We start from the raw sequence: 18,986 nt of genomic DNA, 5'->3' as shown, positions 1-18,986 counted from the left end.
TCGAGTCCAGGAGTTCAAGACTGTAGTAAGCTATGACAGCGCCATGGCACTCCAGCCTGGGCAACACAGCGAGACCTTGTTTCAAAATAAATAAATAGGCCAGGCACGGTGGCTCATGCCTGTAATCCCAGTACTTTGGGAGGCCAAGGCGGGCAGATCACAAGGTCAGGAGTTCAAGACCAGCCTGACCAACATGGTGAAATGTCCCCCAACTAAAAATACAAAATTAGCTGGGTGTGGTGGTGCACGCCTGTAATCTCAGCTACTCAGGAGGCTGAGGCAGGAGAATCGCTTGAACCCGGGAGGCAGAGGTTACAGTGAACCAAGATAGCACCACTGCACTCCAGCCTGGGTGACAGAGCGAGACTCCATCTCAAAATAAATAAATAAATAAATAAATAAATATAAATAAATATAAAAAATAAAAACTTGAAATACGATCCTGTGAGTAAGGGAGGATTATTTAATCACAGTGTTACAGTAATTGATAATCAATTTTTCTTAGAAATTAGAACCACACTGTACTACACTAAGGCAAAAGTACAGACAAAAGTAGAGTTTAATACAAAAATGAATTTATAGGCCAGCATGGTGGCTCATGCCTGTAAACCCAGAACTTTGGGAGGTTGAGGCGGGCGGATCACCTGAGGTCAGGAGTTCGAGACCAGCCTGACCAATATGGTGAAACCCTGTCTCTACTAAAAATACAAAATTAGCCAGGCATGGTGGTGCATGCCTGTAATCCTAGCTACTTGGGAAGCTGAGGCAGCAGAATAGCTCGAACCCGAGAGGTGGAGGTTGCAGTGAGCTGAAATCATGCCACTGCACTCCAGCCTGTGCAAACAAGAGCGAAACTCCGTCTAAAAAAAATAAAGGTGAAATTACCTAGGTGCTGCAAAAAATAAAATGTTTCTCCAACCTATAGAGCAAAAACTCAGGGCATGATCTGAAAGAATCCGGACATCACCTCCCCAGACGTGAACACGTTTTCAGTGTTTCACAGCTGTCCCTGCTCTTCCCCAGAGCCATGAGCCCTCCAAGGCAGGGCCACTGCAGACCCTCTGTGTGTCCCCTGCTCAGGAAGAATCCCTCAAGCTTCTATGTTAGGAAACAACAGAATTCACAAAAGTAAGATATAATCCAGGTCGATTCAAATGTATACCAATTTAGAAGTTCTACGTACACTTTAATTAAAAGGAAAATAGAGTAAGAAACATTTTCAGCACACAGCTAAGAGCTCATCTTTGACAATGTCAAGGTCATTCAAATTATCAAAACACCATCAACACTCTAACAGACCAAACTGGCAAAAAGCCACACATGTAAGAGGAAATCCTCACGCTAAACACAGCTGAGGGCCTCTTGCAGGCCCCGCTGAAATTCTGGCTCTGCCACTTGCCAGGTAAGGCGACCTTAAATGAGGTGCCTAACCCTTCTGAGCCTCAACTTCCCTCTTCCTCAGCAGTAAAATGGGACAATACCCTATAGCTCACAGGCTGGTCTGAGGACAAAAGAAATGAGAAGGTCTGGTGAAGGCACCGGCAAACCCAGCCCCTAACTGACACACAGTAGGTGTCCAGTGAACGTGCTGCTTCCCTTTATTTCCTAGTACAGCAAAACACAAATGTAAGCCACAAAAGAGATGCAGGTTAGGATGCAAATTCTGATGATAGAGTAGACAGGAACACAAAAAAGTATATCCTTCCTAGGAAAATCAGTGCCTGGGTAAACAGAAGGCATCACTCACGTCTGGAATTGGAAACCATTTTGGTGAAACTATAGGATTTCATTCAAGGCAATCCAAGGACCCTTCCCTGAATTGCCGCCAAGAAGAAAGCACAGGAAGAAGGAAGTAAGGTCTGGCAGAGCCCAAAGCCATCCGGCTTTAAGTCGAGAAAGAAAACCTTTCTCTGCTCCTCTCCTCTGCCGTGGGGGGGCCAGGGACAGCAGACAGAGGGCCTCTCCTATGGAGAAGTTGAGCCAACTTTGAGGTCTTTGTTGGTCCCAAGTCCAGTTAAGTTTCTTAAACCTCAGAACAGGGCGTCAGTCTTCAGGGAAATAAGCCTAAAAGGGAAAAAGTACTTCCGCTTGCAACACACTTTAAAACCAAACTCTGCAAGGGCCAAGGCCACCTGTCCTCAAGCACTTCCGCCTGGTGCCACTAGGGCAGAAGCTGCACTCCAGGCCACCTGCCACCTGATAGTACCCTTCATAGGGGAAGTTGTACAAACAAGGTGTGTGCTTCTGAGACAAGGCTCATGGGTGGACTCTGGACGCCGGCCAGGAGACCAACTGCAGATGGCCTGCCTCCAAGTCCAGGTTTATAGAAGACAAACTAAGCCTGAATTCCCCAAGCCAGCACCCAGGGCCCTCCTGATCCGTCTCTGCCTGCCTCTCCAGCCTTGTGCAGTTGCACCCGGCCACCTACCTGCCCCCACCACTAGCCCATTCAGCCCTACTCACCACCACCTGGGGTGCCCTCCTCAGGTAGGCCATCAGGGGCCTCAGAGCCCCGGTAGGGTGTGGCACAAGGAGACACTCAATTGGTGTTTTCAAAGGCCACCTCCTCTGAAAAGCCTTCCCTGCCTCTCCCAGAAAGCTGCCAGGCCTCCTTCCTCCTAGGCTCCTTTTGGCCACACCCTGCCTGAAACAGCGATCTTACGGCTGTTCTCAGGTCGCTCTTCCCACCGGATTCTCAGCTTCAGGCAGGCACAGCTCTAATCATTTCTGGGAACTATTCTCTGGTTAAATGCCTGGCATGGATTAAGGTTTCAAAAATCTACTTGCTGAATTAATTACTACTAACAACTGAGGTTTTAAGTGGGCAGATTTCAGGGACAGTCCCATCCAAGAAACATCTGCTGAGAGCTGGATTATGTTCCAAGAACTCGGTGAGAGCTGGAGGTAAGACTACGAGGAAGAAATCTCCAGCCACCAAGTTCCCGGAGAGTGCACACCAGCAGCTGAGCAGTGACCAGCCTACACACTGGTTAGAGGCTAGACCAGATGGTGAGGAACGCTGTCAACACATGATGGTCAGGAAAGTGAAATCTCCTCCCTTGACAGGTGTTTTCCAAAGTCCCAATCACTAACGTCCTAGTGACAGCATCCCCTTGCAGCACGCACCCCTAGGTAGGCCCAGGAGGAACGGATCCAGCGCCTGGCCCAGCACCCTGCCATGGTAGGCACTGAACCCAAGTCAAATGGTGATGAGTCATCACTTTCCGGCCAACAGAAAGACAAGATGTGAAGTATGGATAAGAGAAAGACTGTTTCCATTCCATGCAACAAGGCCATCTGAATTGTATCTACCTGTCACAAGACTCAGTTCTGCAGGAAGTAAAGAGGACAGTAGCCCCCGAGGGATTCAATCAACTGTCACTCCACCAGAGCCACAATCCTCACTTCAATACAAGTCAGAAAGCGGAGGGTAGCTCTGCCAGTGACTCTGCATGGGGCTTTGGAAAACAATCCCGTCTAGAAACAACTGCTTGATTTTCTCCTCCTTGGTCTTGACCCAAGTCTTCATAAATAAAAGCAACTGTTTACAAAGGCCAAACCAAACGATCTAGGTGTGTTCCCACGGGGTAAAAACATCTACTTAGCGGCTTCAGGGAGAAGGCACGCTGCCGTCTGTGTAGACATCCACGGGCAGCCTCTTCCCAGGACTGGAGCACAAAGCCCTCCCTGTCCCGGCTCCTCTCTGGACGCTCCACAGGACAGCTGCTTCTTCAAACCCCAGTGGCAAGGGGGCACCACTGTCCTATCTGATCCTCAAAGGGCGGTGTGTTCACCTTTGCTGCCAAGCCTGCCATCAACCCAGCCCTGGCCACTGACTTCTGGATTCTTTTTTTTTTTTGAGACAGAATCTTGCTCTGTCACCCAGGCTGGAGTGCAGTGGCGCAATCTCAGCTCATTGCCAGCTCCGCCTCCCAGGTTTACACTATTCTCCTGCCTCAGCCTCCCGAGTAGCTAGGACCACAGGGGCCCACCACCACGCCCGGTTAACTTTTTTTTTTTTTTTGTATTTTTAGTAGAGACGGGGTTTCACCATGTTAGCCAGGATGGTCTTGATCTTCTGACCTCGTGATCCGCCCACCTCGGCCTCCCAAAGTGCTGGGATTACAGGCGTGAGCCACTGCGCCCAGTGACTTCTGGATTACATATATATACATTTTTTTTTTCCTGAGACAGAGCTTCACTCTTGTTGCCCAGGCTGGAGTGCAGTGACACAATCTCGGCTCACTGCAACCTCCGCCACCCGGGTTCAAGTAATTCTCCTGCTTTAGCCTCCCGAGTAGCTGGGATTACGGGCGCCCACCACCACATCTGGCTAATTTTTTGCATTTTTATTTTTTTTTAGTAGAGATGGGGTTTCACCATGTTGGCCAGACTGGTTTTGAACTCCTGACCTCAAGTGATCTGCCCACCTCGGCCTCCCAGAGTCCTGGGATTACAGGCGCCTGCCATCACGCCCAGCTAATTTTTGTATTTTTAGTAGAGCCAGGGTTTCACCATGTTGGCCAGGCTGGTCTCAAACTCTTGACCTAAAGTGATCCGCCCACCTCAGCCTCCCAAAGTGCTGGGATTACAGATGTGAACCACTGAACCTGGCCAATTTCTCTCTTTTTTTTTTTTTTTTTTTTGAGACGGAGTGTTGCTCTGCCGCCCAGGCTGGAGTGCAGTGGCCGGATCATAGCTCACTGCAAGCTCCACCTCCCGGGTTTACGCCATTCTCCTGCCTCAGCCTCCCAATAACTGGGACTACAGGCGTCCGCCACCTCGCCCGGCTAGTTTTTTGTATTTTTTAGTAGAGACGGGGGTTTCACTGTATTAGCCAGGATGGTCTCGATCTCCTGACCTCGTGATCCGCCCGTCTCGGCCTCCCAAAGTGCTGGGATTACAGGCTTGAGCCACCGCGCCTGGCCTCTTTCTCTTTTTTAATTCAAGTCCTGGCTCTGGCAGAAAGGACTGGACGCTTCAGGCTCACGAACATGAGCAGCTGCCTCCGCTCCCCAAGCGCAGACGACACATCAGGCACTGCGTTCCATGTTTATATCCACTAGTTCTGTCACCTCCACAACCATCCAAAGAGCTGACAGAAGACTGAGGTCTAAAGGGTGCTGCATAATAACAGAGCTGTGCTGGGCTAGCCTGAGTAGCCGGGGTACTTACTCTTTCCACTGCTACACACGCGGCCTAAAACAATGGATTGATTTGCATTATGTAAAATGGAAAAGGCCACTATAAAAGTAGTTTGGCTTTTAAATGGGTGATTCTTTAGGATAATAGTCCTGAAAAAAATTTCCTAGAAGCTCACATATTCCTCCAGAGGGTGAGTGGCAACTTTCAGACACTTGGAACTTAACACAACGCTGTTTAAGTTCCAGCCCATGTATGTTTCAGCAAACCAGGCAGAAACTGGGGTTACTGTTCAGGGTCCTCAAAGGCTCCTTCACAACCCTAAGGAGCTCTTAACTTACACTGACCACTGGTTATGATTAAAGGCACAGGTGGAACTTTTTTTTTTGAGATGGGGTCTCTGTCACCTAGGCTGGAGTACAGTTGTATGATCTTGGTTCACTGCAACCTCTGCCTCCCAGGCTCAAGCGAGCCTCCCACCTCAGCATCCTGAGTGGCTGGGACCACAAGGCGCATGCCACCACACCCACCCAGCTAATTTTTTTTTTTTTTTTTGTAGGGTTTCACCATGTTGCCCAGGCTGGTCTTGAACTCCTGAGCTCAAGTGATCCACCCCCGCTCAACCTCCCAAACTGCTGGGATTAGAGACAAGAGCCAAGGGTGCCTGGCCGGGACATTTTAAATTAAAGACATTCAATGCAAAATGTTCCAGCTTCACTTAGTGATTTGGTAAATTACTAATTAACTAATTTTCCCAAGTACTTGTGAAGTGACTGGGAGGCAAATGATACATTAGGAAGATATTTAGACTACTTAAAGCCGATATAGTTTATAATCTTAATTATTAATAAGAGAAATCATTTACTGAGCATTTAGCATGCACCAAACATGCAGGGAGCCATTACATGCTCTAATAATCACAAGCCTGCCAAGGGTACTGAAGAAACTATGGGATTCAGAGAGGCTAAGTTACACACCCAAGGTCACACAGCAACAGAAACCGAGTTCAAACCAGATCTGACATCAAAGTTCATACATGGCCTGCTGGCATACTTATGAATACAGTCCCTAAACATTATCCCCCTTCCTCTCAGCTCCTTTAATGTTGCCAAAAGGTGTATTCACCCAATAACCCTGATCATTGATAAGCTGAATACTTAACCATTCTTACACTTCCGTGTATATATGTCAGGCTTCATACGAAGTTTTAAAAATAAAATAGGCCAGGCGTGGTGGTTCACGCCTGTAATCCCAGCACTTTGGGAGGCCGAAGCAGGTGGATCACCTGAAGTCAGAGGTTCAAAACCAGCCTGGCCAATATGGCAAAACTCCACTATGGCGAATCTCCAATAAAAATACAAAATTAGCCAGGCCTGGTGGCACATGCCTGTAATCCCAGCTACTCTAGAGGCTGAGGCAGGAGAATCACTTGAACCTGGGAGGCAAAGGTTGCAGTGAGCTGAGATCATGCCATTGCACTCCAGCCTGGTCGACAAGAGTGAAATGCCGTCTCAAAAAATAGAATAGAACAGAACAAAACAAAAAAAGAAACAAAATAAACAGGAGGGAAAAAATAATGCAGGTTCCAGCAGCAGGCTGCCTGGGTTCAAGTCCCAGCTCCTTTGCTCACTAGCTGTGTGAGCTTGGACTCATTTCTTAACTTCCCTGCACCTTGGTTTCTTTCCTTGCAGCAAAATGAAGACAATAAGAGACCCTATCCGGTTAGGCAGTTGACAAGATTAGGGGAAGAAATCCACATAAAGTCCTTAAAATCGTGCCTGGCACAGGGTAAGCCTTAGAAAATGTTGGCTGGTGTTATCCTTTCCTGGACACGGATAGGGCGAGCCAACTCAGCCCCACTATTTTAGCAACCATTTGCATAAGCAAGGCCAGACACAGCCAGTCTGTGTCTACAAGGCCACAAAGTACAGCTTCTTCCTGTCACCAGTCTCTCTCCTCACACCTGCTGTGTGATACTGACGGGGCTCTGGGCCTCAACTTCCCTATCTTTAAAATCAAGTGACTAGTCAAGCAGACCAGTCCCTGAGAGCCTTCCAGATGGACAATCAAGAATTCTAAACCACTCGGGCCCAAGAAACTTTCTTTTTTTCCTTTTTTTTTTTTTGAGACGGAGTCTAGTTCTGTTACTAGGCTGGAGTGCAGTGGTACGATCTTGGCTCACTGCAACCTCCATCTCCTGGGTTCAAGTAATTCTCCTGCCTCAGCCTCCCGAGTAGCTAGGATTACAGGCATGCATTGCCACACCCAGCTAATTTTTGTAGTTTTAGTATAGACGGGGTTTCACCATGTTGGCCAGGATGGTCTCAATCTCCTGACCTTGTGATCCACCCACCTCAGCCTCCCAAAGTGCTGGGATTACAGGCGTTAGCCATTGCGCCCGGCCAAAACTTTATTTATACACAGTCCTAAAACACACGTTCAGCTAGTCATGGTGGTGCGTTCCTGCAACCACAGCTCCTCGGGAGAATCGCTTGAGCCCAGGAATTCAGATCCAGTCTGGACAACATAGCATGACCCCATCTCTAAAAAAAAAAATTTTTTAAGTTAACAAACACATATTCACCTTCCTAAAATCCTCTTGTATTCTCTATGTATTAATGTTTATACTGACAACAAATCTTTTCCAAGGTCTCAAAGACTTCCCAAGCCACCGCGGACCTGCAGGGCAGGCATCCCGTGCTGAGGCTGGGACTCAAGGTTAGAAGCTCTGACCAATGGGGGAGAGAGATTCAAACAAGCTGCTCTGACTTTGAGAGAGGCCTTCTACAGTGCACCAGCTAAGGAATCAACCCAGAGTAGAGGAGGGAAGGTGGAGGCATGAAAGACAGGAATTCACTCACTAAACAGGGAATGGGGCGGAGACAGCACACCCAATGCTGAGGAACTGCAGGGGCTAAAGGAGCACAGGGGAACAGCAGAAGCCAGGCGAGGCAGAGCCCAGGCTGAATATGAGAGGGTAGGCTGGGGGCAGACGGTGAAAACTTAGTTGTACAAACAGGAATCAAGCCCAGCTCGGTGCAAAGAGCTGGGACAGCGGAGGACACCGAGGTGAGCAGAGCCTGGCCCAGTAGCCTGCCTCAGTTTGAATCCCATCTCTGCCTCTCCCCATCTGGGTGGCTCCAAGCCAGTTACTCTGTCTCCCTTAGTCTCAGCTGACACCCTTGATGTTTCCCAAAAGGTGTTTTCGCCCAATGACCCTGAGCACCAAGTTCATGCCAGGTTCTCAGTAGGACTGGAGATCTCATTAGGATTGTGGAGCCCACAATCTCAAGGGGTCAAACACACAGCAAAGAAGCAGTAAGAGGGTTGGTCGGAGGGGGGAAGCCATACCCAAACTGAGATATGGGTTGGTACTGGCCAGATGAACTGGGCAACAGGAAGTGTTCTAAGACTGCTGTAAGGACTAGCCCAGTCCAGGCAAAGCGACTGCCAGTTTCCAACAGGCAACCCACCTCTATAAAAGCCAGACAAGACAGTAACCAGGTGCTAACATCCTACAATACTGGGGGCAAGACAGTGAGCATTTTGTCCCCAAGACCCCACCACGACTACCCTCCTCAGCTAGCCTCACTGCGTGAAATAACCAAGGTGATGCCCAGGGGCCTCCAGTAGGGGCAAAATGCACCAGTGCCTATAAAACCTTTCCAAGCAAAACTTCCAATTCCACGCTGGGGAAAACGGCGTCCTATGTAACTTTAAGACAGAAACGACCTCACGTGGCCTGCTCAGGCGCGGTCACTCGGGGACCCGCAGGGTCATTCCCCTATCCTCCTGACCAGCCATTCCCATCAGGGCCGGGCCCTACAGCCTAGAGAGGCTCCTGGCGGGAGGGGGCCAGGACTCCCTGGACTCCCTCCTCAAGGCAGCTACCCCGGCCCCGAGAGGGTCCCCGGGCCAGGGTCTCAGCGGCCCGGGAATGGGAGTCTCCGAGGCGGAGGCAGGGGGATTCCCTAGCCCAGGGACAGGTTCGCGTGGGGTGGAGGTCCAAGGAGGTCTGGGCTCCGAGATGAAAGGGGATTCCGCGGATCAGGGACTCCAAGGGTAGAGGCGTCCGAGATGAAAGGGGGGTCAGGGGCTCCAAGGAGGAGGGTCCGCAGCCCGGGGACTGAGCGTCCGGGGTGGAAGGGGACTCCGGGGTCGGGGTCTGGCGCACCCAGCCGCCTCCTCTCAGGCCGGGAGCCTCGCGTCGGAGGAGGAAAACTTTTCGTCAAGTTCCGGGAAAGGAGCGGGACACAGCGCGCGCCTCCGCGAGGGCCGCAGAGTCTCGAGTGTCGCCCCAGCCCCGAAGGCCCCGCGACAGCACCCCCGGCGCCACGCACGCGCTGCCCTGGCGTGCAGGAGCCGCGGCCGCGCGGCGAGGGACACCCAGCAGGACCCGCGTCCGGCGACCCGCCTCGCCCGGGCCGCTCCCCGCCTCGGCCGGCGCTGCAGCAGGTGGCGGCCCGAGCGCCCTGCCCTCCCTCGCGGCCCGCGGCCCGCGGCCCGTCCCCCGCGGGAGGCTCTCAGTACCGGAGTTAGCGCGGCTCCGACGCCATCCCCGGGACCCGCGGGCCCGCAGCCCAGGCCCCGCAGGACCCGCAACTCGCGCTGCGAAGACGCCGGGCGCGCGGTAGGCAGCGGGTCCGGCCCGCAGGTGCGCGCGAGCACCCCGCGGCGAACAGCGGCGCGCACCCTCGCTTCGCCCCGCCCCCTCACCCGCCCCCTGGACACGCCCCCACGCACTTGGGCCCCGCCCCTGCCTGCCGGCGCCCGCTCTTCCGCCCGTGCCGGCGCGTCTAGAGCTCGGCGCTCGCCCGACTGTCCCTCTTCCGGGGGCCGCCCGCCGCGGGCCTCCGGAGCGGCGTCGCTAGCCCTTTTTTCTCCCGAGAACCAACCGGAGTGGCGAGGGACTGCCTTGAACGGGCCTTTGTGCCCGCAGAGCCCCCGCGGACATCCGACAGGGGCCCCCTTACCTGTTCGGCTGCACCCGCAGCCATCTTGGAAGTGGGAAGCGGCCGGGAGGGGGAAGGGGCTCGAGCGGGCAGGGCTCAGGCGTAGGGAGCCGAGCGGCGGAGCGCATCGATGGGGCGCCCCTGTCCCGGCCGGTGTGCGGGAGAGACGGCCCGGGCCCCGCCGCGGAAAGGAAGGTCTGCGTGACACCGGAGCTCAGGCCCCGCCGCGGTGGTCTTGGGAGCGGCGCCGTGGCGTCCTCCCAGCCGGCCTCAGTATCAATCTATAAAGGGCTTTTCCGAACGTTCTCTGTTATCGCGCAGTGACACGGCGCCTGGCGCTGCAGTTCCCAAACTGGTCTGCCCTTTAGCATTGCCTGCAGACTTCATATTCCGAAGCCCAGGCCGATTAAGTCACAGTCTCTGAAGATGAGATGGAAGCATCATCAGTTTGGGAAGCTGTGTAATGTGCACGCGGATTTGGAAGCCACTGGCCTGGCGTTATCTGCATTTTTGGCCTCAACATTTCACAAACTCCAGAGACGGGATCTATGATCAGAGCCATTGTACAAAACAGGATACAAACTCAGAGATGAAGCCCTCCGCCCAAGGACCCGGGTGGGTCAGTAGCTGAGAGGGGCAGAAACCGGGTTCCCTGCCCCAGGGCCCTCCACGAGCTGGTAGACAGTGAGAAGCCCCTGTTGACGGGCACTGGGTCTTCATTCCCCTTCTAGACTGTGGGTTCCATGAGGAAAGCCGGGATTATCTTGTTTACTGCTATTTTCCCTGGACCTGGCAAATAGTAGGTATTTGACTGTTTATTGGGTTGTCCTTAGATTCTGGGGACTTGAGGGCAAGAGGAGAGACCCAGCGCTGGGAGCCAGAAGGCCTGGATTTCCACTTGGCTTTGGCTCCTGCCAGCCAGGAGCCCTGAGGGTTGTCACTGACAGATAAATTGCCAGAGAGGAAACCCGGGAGAGACTGACTACAGCCCAATCTAACGGAAGACTTAGCCACTCAGAAAGGTCAGGGGCAGGAGGAGTTTTCCCATTACAGGAAGCATCTGGAAGCATGAAATGGAAGATTTGTCTCTGCTGCGGTCTTTAGGGACGGGCTAGGGAACCCCGCACTTGGGTCTCCCCTCCAGCTCGTGGCTGTAAAAACCGTCACCATCTATGAGATATGACGCAGAAGCAAGAGGGATTTTTAAAGGCCATCTCTTGAAAGCAAACATTAACATCCCTCGCAGTGCTGCATCATAGAAGCTTTATAAATGCTTAAATTTCTGTGGGTTTTAAGTAAAAATAATATGAGGCCTCCTTCATACCTCTTAAAACAAGGCCTCCCCAGCTTTTTCTAAGTAAACCCTAGTGGAAAAGTACAGACTGCTTCAGTCGTGACTTAATTAGCAATTTAATGCGTTGGATTAATAGATCTGCTTGGGGCTCCCAAATCCCTTCCAGCCCTAATTCTGAGTCTTAGGGTCTAAAGCCCTACAATGACAAGGAACCATTGTTCTGTATCCAGAACCAAAGTCTGTGGTCCTGCAGATTTGCACCTGGCGCCCTCTGCCTGCCTTTTCCTCACTGGCCGTCCTGCTGTGCCCACCACTTCTCTCCTGGAGCCTGTCATCACCTGCACCCGCAGCGTGATTTGGCCCACGCCTTACCTGTTGCCCTCAGCGCCCAGACATGTTCTAGACAAATTTTCATTGCAATTTGAGTCTGACAAAATTAAGAACATGGCGAACAGGATTTAGCCATGTGGCTGTGGGTGGCCACTTCACCTCTTAGCACCTCCCTCACCTTCATCTCTGATGTGCAGGTAATCCCGGGATCAGGGCAGTAAGCCCTGGATCTCAGCTCTGCTGACTGCTAAACTGGTCCTTGGGCGTCGACCCCCATCGTAACTAGCTAGATGAAGCCATCTCATTCCCCATGCAGACTCTACCTGAGGTTTCCAGAAGGATTATCTCCCCCAAGTAAAGCCATCCCTTAGTGTGGACAAAAGCCAGGCCTCTTAGCTCCCTCTCATCCGTTCCTGGCAAAGGACCTATGCATGGGAGCCCCCCGGCTGGCTAACTCCTCAGGTCTCCAGGAAGCCTTCCCTGCTCCACCCCGACCCTCCCATATGTACAAGAAACATGGCGTCTCCACCTCCCAAGTTGAGTTGTAGTGAGGTTTAAACAAGTCTAAATGAAATGACAGTATCTAGCATGTTTGGAGAACTCTTAGGACGCCCCCCTCTCCTCAGACACCCCATTGAGGGACCTTTTCCAGCCTGACCTCGGAGCCTTCCGAAGTTTGCTAGGCAGGAGGGGCCAGCTCACCTTGGAGTTGGGGAGGGGAATGCCTTTCCCAGGGTGTTCAGTGTCCATGGAAGCCAGCCCTGAGCACCCACTCGGTGGCCGCTCGTGCTGGGTGCTAGGGACACCAGGGTGACCCACAGCCCACAACTCCTGCTGTTTAAGGGCTTCCAGGACAGACAGAGGTGGCATCTTAAAAATGCAGCCTTGGCCCTGCACTGTGGCTCATGCTATAATCCCAGCACTTTGGGAGGCCAGGGTGGGCAGATGTCTTGAGTCCAGGAGTTCAAGACCAGCCTGGGTGACATGGCAAAACCCCCCATCTACAAAAAAAAAAATAATAATAATACAAAAATTAGCTGGGCTTGGTGGCACACACCTGTAGTCCCAGCTACTTGGGAGACTGAGGCAGGAGGATCGCTTGAGCTGGGGAGGCGGAGGTTGCAGGGAGCCAAGATCACACCACTGCACTCCAGCTTGGGTGACAGAGCGAGACCCTGTCTCAAAAAGAAAAGAAAAGAAAAGAAAAATGCAGCCTCGTCCACTTGCAAGGAAAATGGTTATCTGACCAGAGGCATGTCCCAGGAGAGTCATCAACAGGTGTGAGAGCTGGCAGGACCCTTAGAGAACATCAGGTCCCCTCTGACTATTCAGAGGGAGAACTGAGGCCCACAGAGAGGTGTGAGGAATGGCCCAAGCTCAGGGGCGGTGGGAGGTGTGCACACAACGAGGCCAGAGGCCTCCTGCCCTGCCGAGCGCGCCTGCATCTCAGGAGATACCGGGGATCCATCTAGTTTCCCCAACACACATTTTTGTCCCAGGTCTTCCTTAGCCCCTAGATGTGAGCTCCGTTGTGGAATGGGTGCGTGACTCTTGCTGGTACCTGTGTCTCTACCTGGAGTCATCCCAGGTGCCCTGGGCTGTGCTGGCTGATTCACCTCTATTATCACAGTTGATCCACACAAGCTGCCAAGCTGACACCTGGATTCTCCTTTTCCAGGCAAGGAAAGAGGCACCAGGCAGTGAGGTCACTTAGCCCAGGGCTCCCAGCTCAACCCCCGCGTCCAGAAGCTGCTACCCAGTCTCCATCCTCCTTCCCAATCCCCTTGCCTCGGTTCCTGTTCAGAGTCACCAAGGGCGACAGCATGAATAAAAGTAACAGCAGCTGTGATGCCACACAAGGAGCTCAACTGGGCAATGGGCCTATCCCTATGGAGCAGGGGCAGATTGAGAAGCATTAATTTCTTTCAAAAGAGCTTCCCTTTGGCCCAAGGGCTCTCAGGAGTCCATAAAGAAGCAGATCCTTTCTGCCTTCATAACTTGGAGTGTCATCTCCTTCACCATGGAGACAGGACTTCTCATTTTTTAGGACACAATGCCTGGAATTAAGGTTTCTCTTGTTGGTTCTGGAAATTGAGCAGTATGAGGAAAAAAAATAAAGGCAGGAATAGCCCAGATGGCTAGAGATCAGCAACCTCAGGCACACAGAAGACAGCAAGAGCCACAGAAATGGCAAAGTGCCAAATTAGCAGGGGAGCCGCCGAGAACCTCTGCACTTGGTAGCAAGCAGCAGCACTCAGGCCCACACACCAGAGCCCAGCCGCTGGCGTCTCACAGTTAATAAAGGCAATTGCTTGTGTCCTAGCTTGCAGTCCATTCTGAGCAGCAAATTCAGGGAGGTGGAACTCCTAGTAGCCGCACATTCACCACAGGGCAAAGGCGTGGGTACCGCAAAAGGAGGCACGAACAAAACATTGTAACACACAGAATCCCTTCGGTCTCATAACAGAACTGAAGGGAGCCATCCTTATATAAAATTATCCCCAAACTGAGGCAGACTGTCGTCAAAAAATGTTCACCACAGTTTTACCATTCATAAAATGGGAGCAGTCTTATGTTACAAAAGTAACATGGACATAATGTACATGTCCAGCAACGAGGGAAGGGAATGGAGTAACTCAAAAGGAGCCATCAGAAAGATCTTTAAAGAATTGAGCTGGGCGTGGTGGCTCACACCTGTAGTCCCAGCACTTTGGGAGGCCAAGGCGGGTGGATCACGAGGTCAGGAGTTCAAGACCAACCTGGCCAACATGGTGAAACCCCATCTCTACTAAAAATACAAAAATTAGCCAGATGTGGTGGCGGGCGCCTGTAATCCCAGCTACTCAGGAGGCTGAGGCAGGAGAATCCCTTGAACCCGGGAGGCAGAGGTTGCAGTGAGCCGAGATCGTGCCACGGCACTCCAGCCCGGCAGCAAAGCAAGATTCCATCTCAAAAAAAAAAAAAAAAAAAAGGAATTGAGAACACTGAGGAAATGCGGAAATGCAAAAGCTAAAAGAGTCACCCTCCAGTGTAATCAAAGTATGTGAATGCACTCCATTCACAGCAATCAAAGAAGATGAGAAGAAACACCAACATGGGCATCGCAGCTCAGGCAAGTATCTGCTGCCTGCGGGCCTTTTCCGTTGTTGTTGTGTTTGAGACAGGGTCTGGCTCTGTCACCCAGGCTGGAGTGCAGTGGCACAATCACAGCTGCTCACTGCAGCCTTGAACTCCGGGGCTCACACAATCCTCCCACCTCAGCCTCGCCAGTAGGTGAGACTACAGAGGCACACCACCATGCCTAGTTAATGTTTTATTTTTTGTAGAGATCAGGCCTGCCTTTGTTGCCCAGGCTGGTCTCAAACTCTCGAGCTAAAGACATTCTCCTACCTTGGCCTCCCAGAGTGCTGGGATTACAGGCGTGAGCCACCGTGCCTGGCTTAGGGAATGTTTTTTAAGCTCCTTTTCAGAGATGAGAAAACTGAAGCTCAGAGAGGTTGCTGGCACCACTCATAAGCTGCAGATCAGGAAGCTCCAAAGCTCCAACTCATGATGTGCATAATGTGGAAAACAATGACTGAAAGGAAGTGTACCCGTATTTCAGTGGTTACCTCTAGAAAGCAGTATTACAGGCCGGGCGTGGTGGCTCAAGCCTGTAATCCAGCACTTTGGGAGGCCGAGAGGGGCGGATCACAAGGTCAGGAGATCAAGACCATCCTGGCTAACACGGTGAAACCCCCGTCTCTACTAAAAAATACAAAAAACTAGCCGGGCGAGGTGGCGGCCGCCTGTAGTCCCAGCTACTCGGGAAGCTGAGGAAGAGAATGGCGTAAAAAACACGGGAGGCGGAGCTTGCAGTGAGCTGAGATCTGGCCACTGCAGTCCAGCCTGGGCGACAGAGCGAGACTCCGTCTCAAAAAAAAAAAAAAAAAGAAAAGAAAGCAGTATTACAAGTACAATGTAGTTTCTTTTTTGGACACATCTGAATTTTCCATTTTTGTTGTTGTTTTTGAGACAGGGTCTTGCTCTGTCGCCCAGGCTGGAGTGCAGTGCTCGCTGCAACCTCTGCCTCCCAGGCTCAAGTGATCCTCCCACCTCAGCCTCCCAAGTAGCTAGGACTATAGATGTGCCCTGGCTAATTATTATTATTTTTTTGTTTCAGATGGAGTCTTGCTTTGTCATCCAGGCTGGCGTGCAATGGTGCGATCTCAGCTCCCTGCAACCTCTGGCTCCCAGATTCAGGCAATTCTCCTGCCTCAGCCTCCCAGTAAGTGGGGTTACAGATGCGCACCACCACACCTGGCTAGTTTTTATATTTTTAGCAGAGACAGGGTTTCATCATGTTGACCAGGTTGGTCTTGAACTCCTGACCTCAGGTGATCCACCTGCTTCGCCTCCCAAAGTATTCGGATTATAGGCGTGAGCCACCGCGCCCGGCCTGTTTTTTGTTTTTGTTTTTTTTGTAGAGACAGGGTTTTGCTACGTTGCTCAGAGTAATTTCAAACTCCTGAACTTAAGTGATCCACCGACCTTGGCCTCCCAAAGTGCTAGGATTACAGGCAATAGTCACCGCGCCCAGCCTGCTTGTATTTTTTTACTTTTAAATTTGCTCCCAACAAACATATGCTGTATTTATGCTATATGCTGTGCTCACTGATGGGTAACCAGCAGGCCTAGAGAAGCATAGGAACCTGGGGCCATCAGACAAGGGTCCCCAAGGCCGAGAGAAGCAAGACAAGTACTGCTTCCATTTTATGAATGAGAAAACTCGAGCTCCAGGAGGTTAAGGAATCAATACCGGGCCAAACAGCCCTCGCCATTACTGGGAGCGAGGACAGTACAGCTGTGCATCTGCTGGGCTGTGTGACCTGCCCTCTTCCGCAGCATCTCAGCCCCGACACCTCCATTGTACTGGGGGCGCTTGAATACAGGTAGATCTGGCTCAAAACCTAAGGCCACTCATTCCCAGAGCACCCCGAGTAATTGATTGGGAGAAATCAGTTTGTTTTTGTTTTGTTTTGTTTTGTTTTGAGACAGAGTCTCGCTCTGTCGCCCGGGCTGGAGTGCAGTGGCCAGATCTCAGCTCACTGCAAGCTCCACCTCCCGGGTTTACGCCATTCTCCTGCCTCACCCCCCGCCCCAACCCCCCCCCCGAGTAGCTGGGACTACAGGTGCCCACCACCTCGCCCGGCTAGTTTTTTTTTTGTATTTTTTTAGTAGAGACGGGGTTTCACCATGTTAGCCAGGATGGTCTCGATCTCCTGACCTCGTGATCCGCCCATCTCGGGCTCCCAAAGTGCTGGGATTACAGGCTTGAGCCACCGCGCCCGGCCGTTTTGTTTTGTTTTTTATGAGACGGAGTTTCGCTCTTGTTGCGTGGGCTGGAGTGCAATGGTGCAATCTTGGCTCACCGCAACCTCCACCTCCCAGGTTCAAGTGATACTCCTGCCTCAGCCTCCCGCGTAGCTGGGATTACAGGCATGCGCCACCATGTCCAGCTAATTTTGTGTTTTTAGTAGAGACGGGGTTTCTCCATGTTGGTCAGGCTGGTCTCAAACTCCTGACTCCAGGTGATCTGCCTGCCTCGGCCTCCCAAAGTGCTGGGATTACAGGTATGAGCCACTGCGCCTGCCTGGCCAGAAAGAAGTTTTTTTGTTTGTTTGTTTGTTTGTTTCTGAAATGGAGTCTCGCACTGTCACCCAGGCTGGAGTGCAGTGGCGCGATCTCCACTCACTGCAAGCTCTGCCTTCCGGGTTCACGCCATTCTCCTGCCTCAGCCTCCAGAGTAGTTGGGACTACAGGCGCCTGCCACCATGCGCGGCTAATTTTCTGTATTTTTAGTAGAGATGGGGTTTCACCGTGTTAGCCAGGATGGTTTTGATCTCCTGACCTCGTGATCCGCCCGCCTTGGCCTCCCAAAGTGCTGGGATTACAGGCGTGAGCCACTGCGCTGGCCCAGAAAGAAGTTTTAATGAAACAATGGGTCCTGCAAAGACCACAGCCCATGGTCTGAGGTTGGGGGAGGAGACTTGGGGGATCCCCTGAGGCCGTGGCTTAGTGATTCCTAAGAGGCACCCAGTGCTGGAGGCCATGAGGCTCTAGGTGCTAAGAAAACAGAAAGCGCTTGGGGAGGGGGCTCCATGTGACAGCACACCAAAGTGGAATTTTCCAAATAGCCTTATTTTTAAAGGCATCACCCAGTTGCCTGCTGCCGCCACCATCACAAAGCAAAGCCCGATTTAGAAGCAGGCAGGAGTCAGGGCTCACGTGGAGCTGCGTGGGGGATGAAGAGAAGAGGCGGGCAGGGGATGCAGGCCCAGCTCCTTCCCACTCCTGCTGGTCCTCTGAGGGGACTCCCCCGCCACACGTGAGGCCCTTTGTCACCAGGCCTGAGGTCTCCCCAGGCCCACAGAACCACCCGGGGATCCCCAGAAGTTCCCGGAACTCTCTGGAATCCCTGCATTTGCACCCGCTGTGCCCTGACCTGCAGCCCCACTGCGACCCCCATCCCCCTCTCATCCCTACTTCCTTCGGTGCTTGGCTGGTTTCCCCAGGTGCTCTGACCCTTGGGAAATCATTCCTGACCCTCACCTGCCTCCCCAGCCCCTGGCTGCCCCGGGATCCCGCAGCCCCTCCCTGCGTTCTTGAATGCCTTCATGTTCCTGGACCCTGGCTGCCTGCCAGGGTCCCCACAGGATGGAACGGCAGCAAAGCCTTGCTGAGCCCTGCACGGTGTGTGCGTCAGCCCTCTTCACCTGCATACCCACCCGAGGGGCAGAAGGGACACTTAGGCTCACACAGGGAAACCTCCCTGCCCGCAGCCCCACGGCGGCCTGTCCTTCCTCCCCACTGCAGCTGGCCGTTCTCAGATCCCACGGAAACACTCTTGGGTGCCTTCTTGCCTTCCTCTTCAGGGCGGGAGCAGCCTCAGCTTCCTCATCCCTGCCCCAGGGGCTTCACTGGAGCCCCAGTCCTGGGGACCTCCTTCTCAGCCACAATCACCTGCCAGCAGACGCCCGCTGCAGCTGCCCATGTGCCCACAGATGTTCTAAGCCTCCCCCGTACCAGGCATTGTGCACAGAGTGGTTGGAGGGTAGGGTCTGTTCTTGTTTTAATGGTGGTGGGAGGGGATGTGAAGGGGAGGGAATTCCCGAGACGGGCTTGGAAGGGTGAGGGTGAGTTGGCCAGAGAGGAGCAAGGCAGAGGCCACCCAGTGTCCCAGGAGGAGGGACCTCGTATTTCTGGGGCAGGCTGGGGCGACACAGTAG

The 18,986-nt window shown here is 52.7% G+C and overlaps 1 protein-coding gene across 5 annotated transcripts in view; it reads right to left on the bottom strand.

The window, feature by feature from the left end:
• The window catches only part of TBC1D14 (TBC1 domain family member 14), a 114,012-nt gene extending 103,638 nt beyond the window's left edge, over positions 1-10,374 (bottom strand). For 4 of the 5 annotated variants that reach the window (XR_003309685.1, XM_026455650.2, XM_026455649.2 and 1 more), the window contains exon 1: positions 9,673-9,850. The gene's annotated coding sequence lies outside the window, so the exon portion shown is untranslated. Of the gene's footprint in view, positions 1-9,672; positions 9,851-10,115 lie in introns of those variants that run through there. The other variant, XM_026455648.2, reaches the window with a different exon arrangement.
• Between the last annotated feature and the right edge of the window lie 8,612 nt (positions 10,375-18,986).

The sequence above is a fragment of the Piliocolobus tephrosceles genome, chromosome 3, assembly GCF_002776525.5.
Source record: "Piliocolobus tephrosceles isolate RC106 chromosome 3, ASM277652v3, whole genome shotgun sequence".
Classification (NCBI taxonomy): domain Eukaryota; kingdom Metazoa; phylum Chordata; class Mammalia; order Primates; family Cercopithecidae; genus Piliocolobus; species Piliocolobus tephrosceles.
The sequence above is the reverse complement of the archived record's forward strand: the minus strand, read 5'-3'. Positions and strand labels throughout refer to the sequence as shown.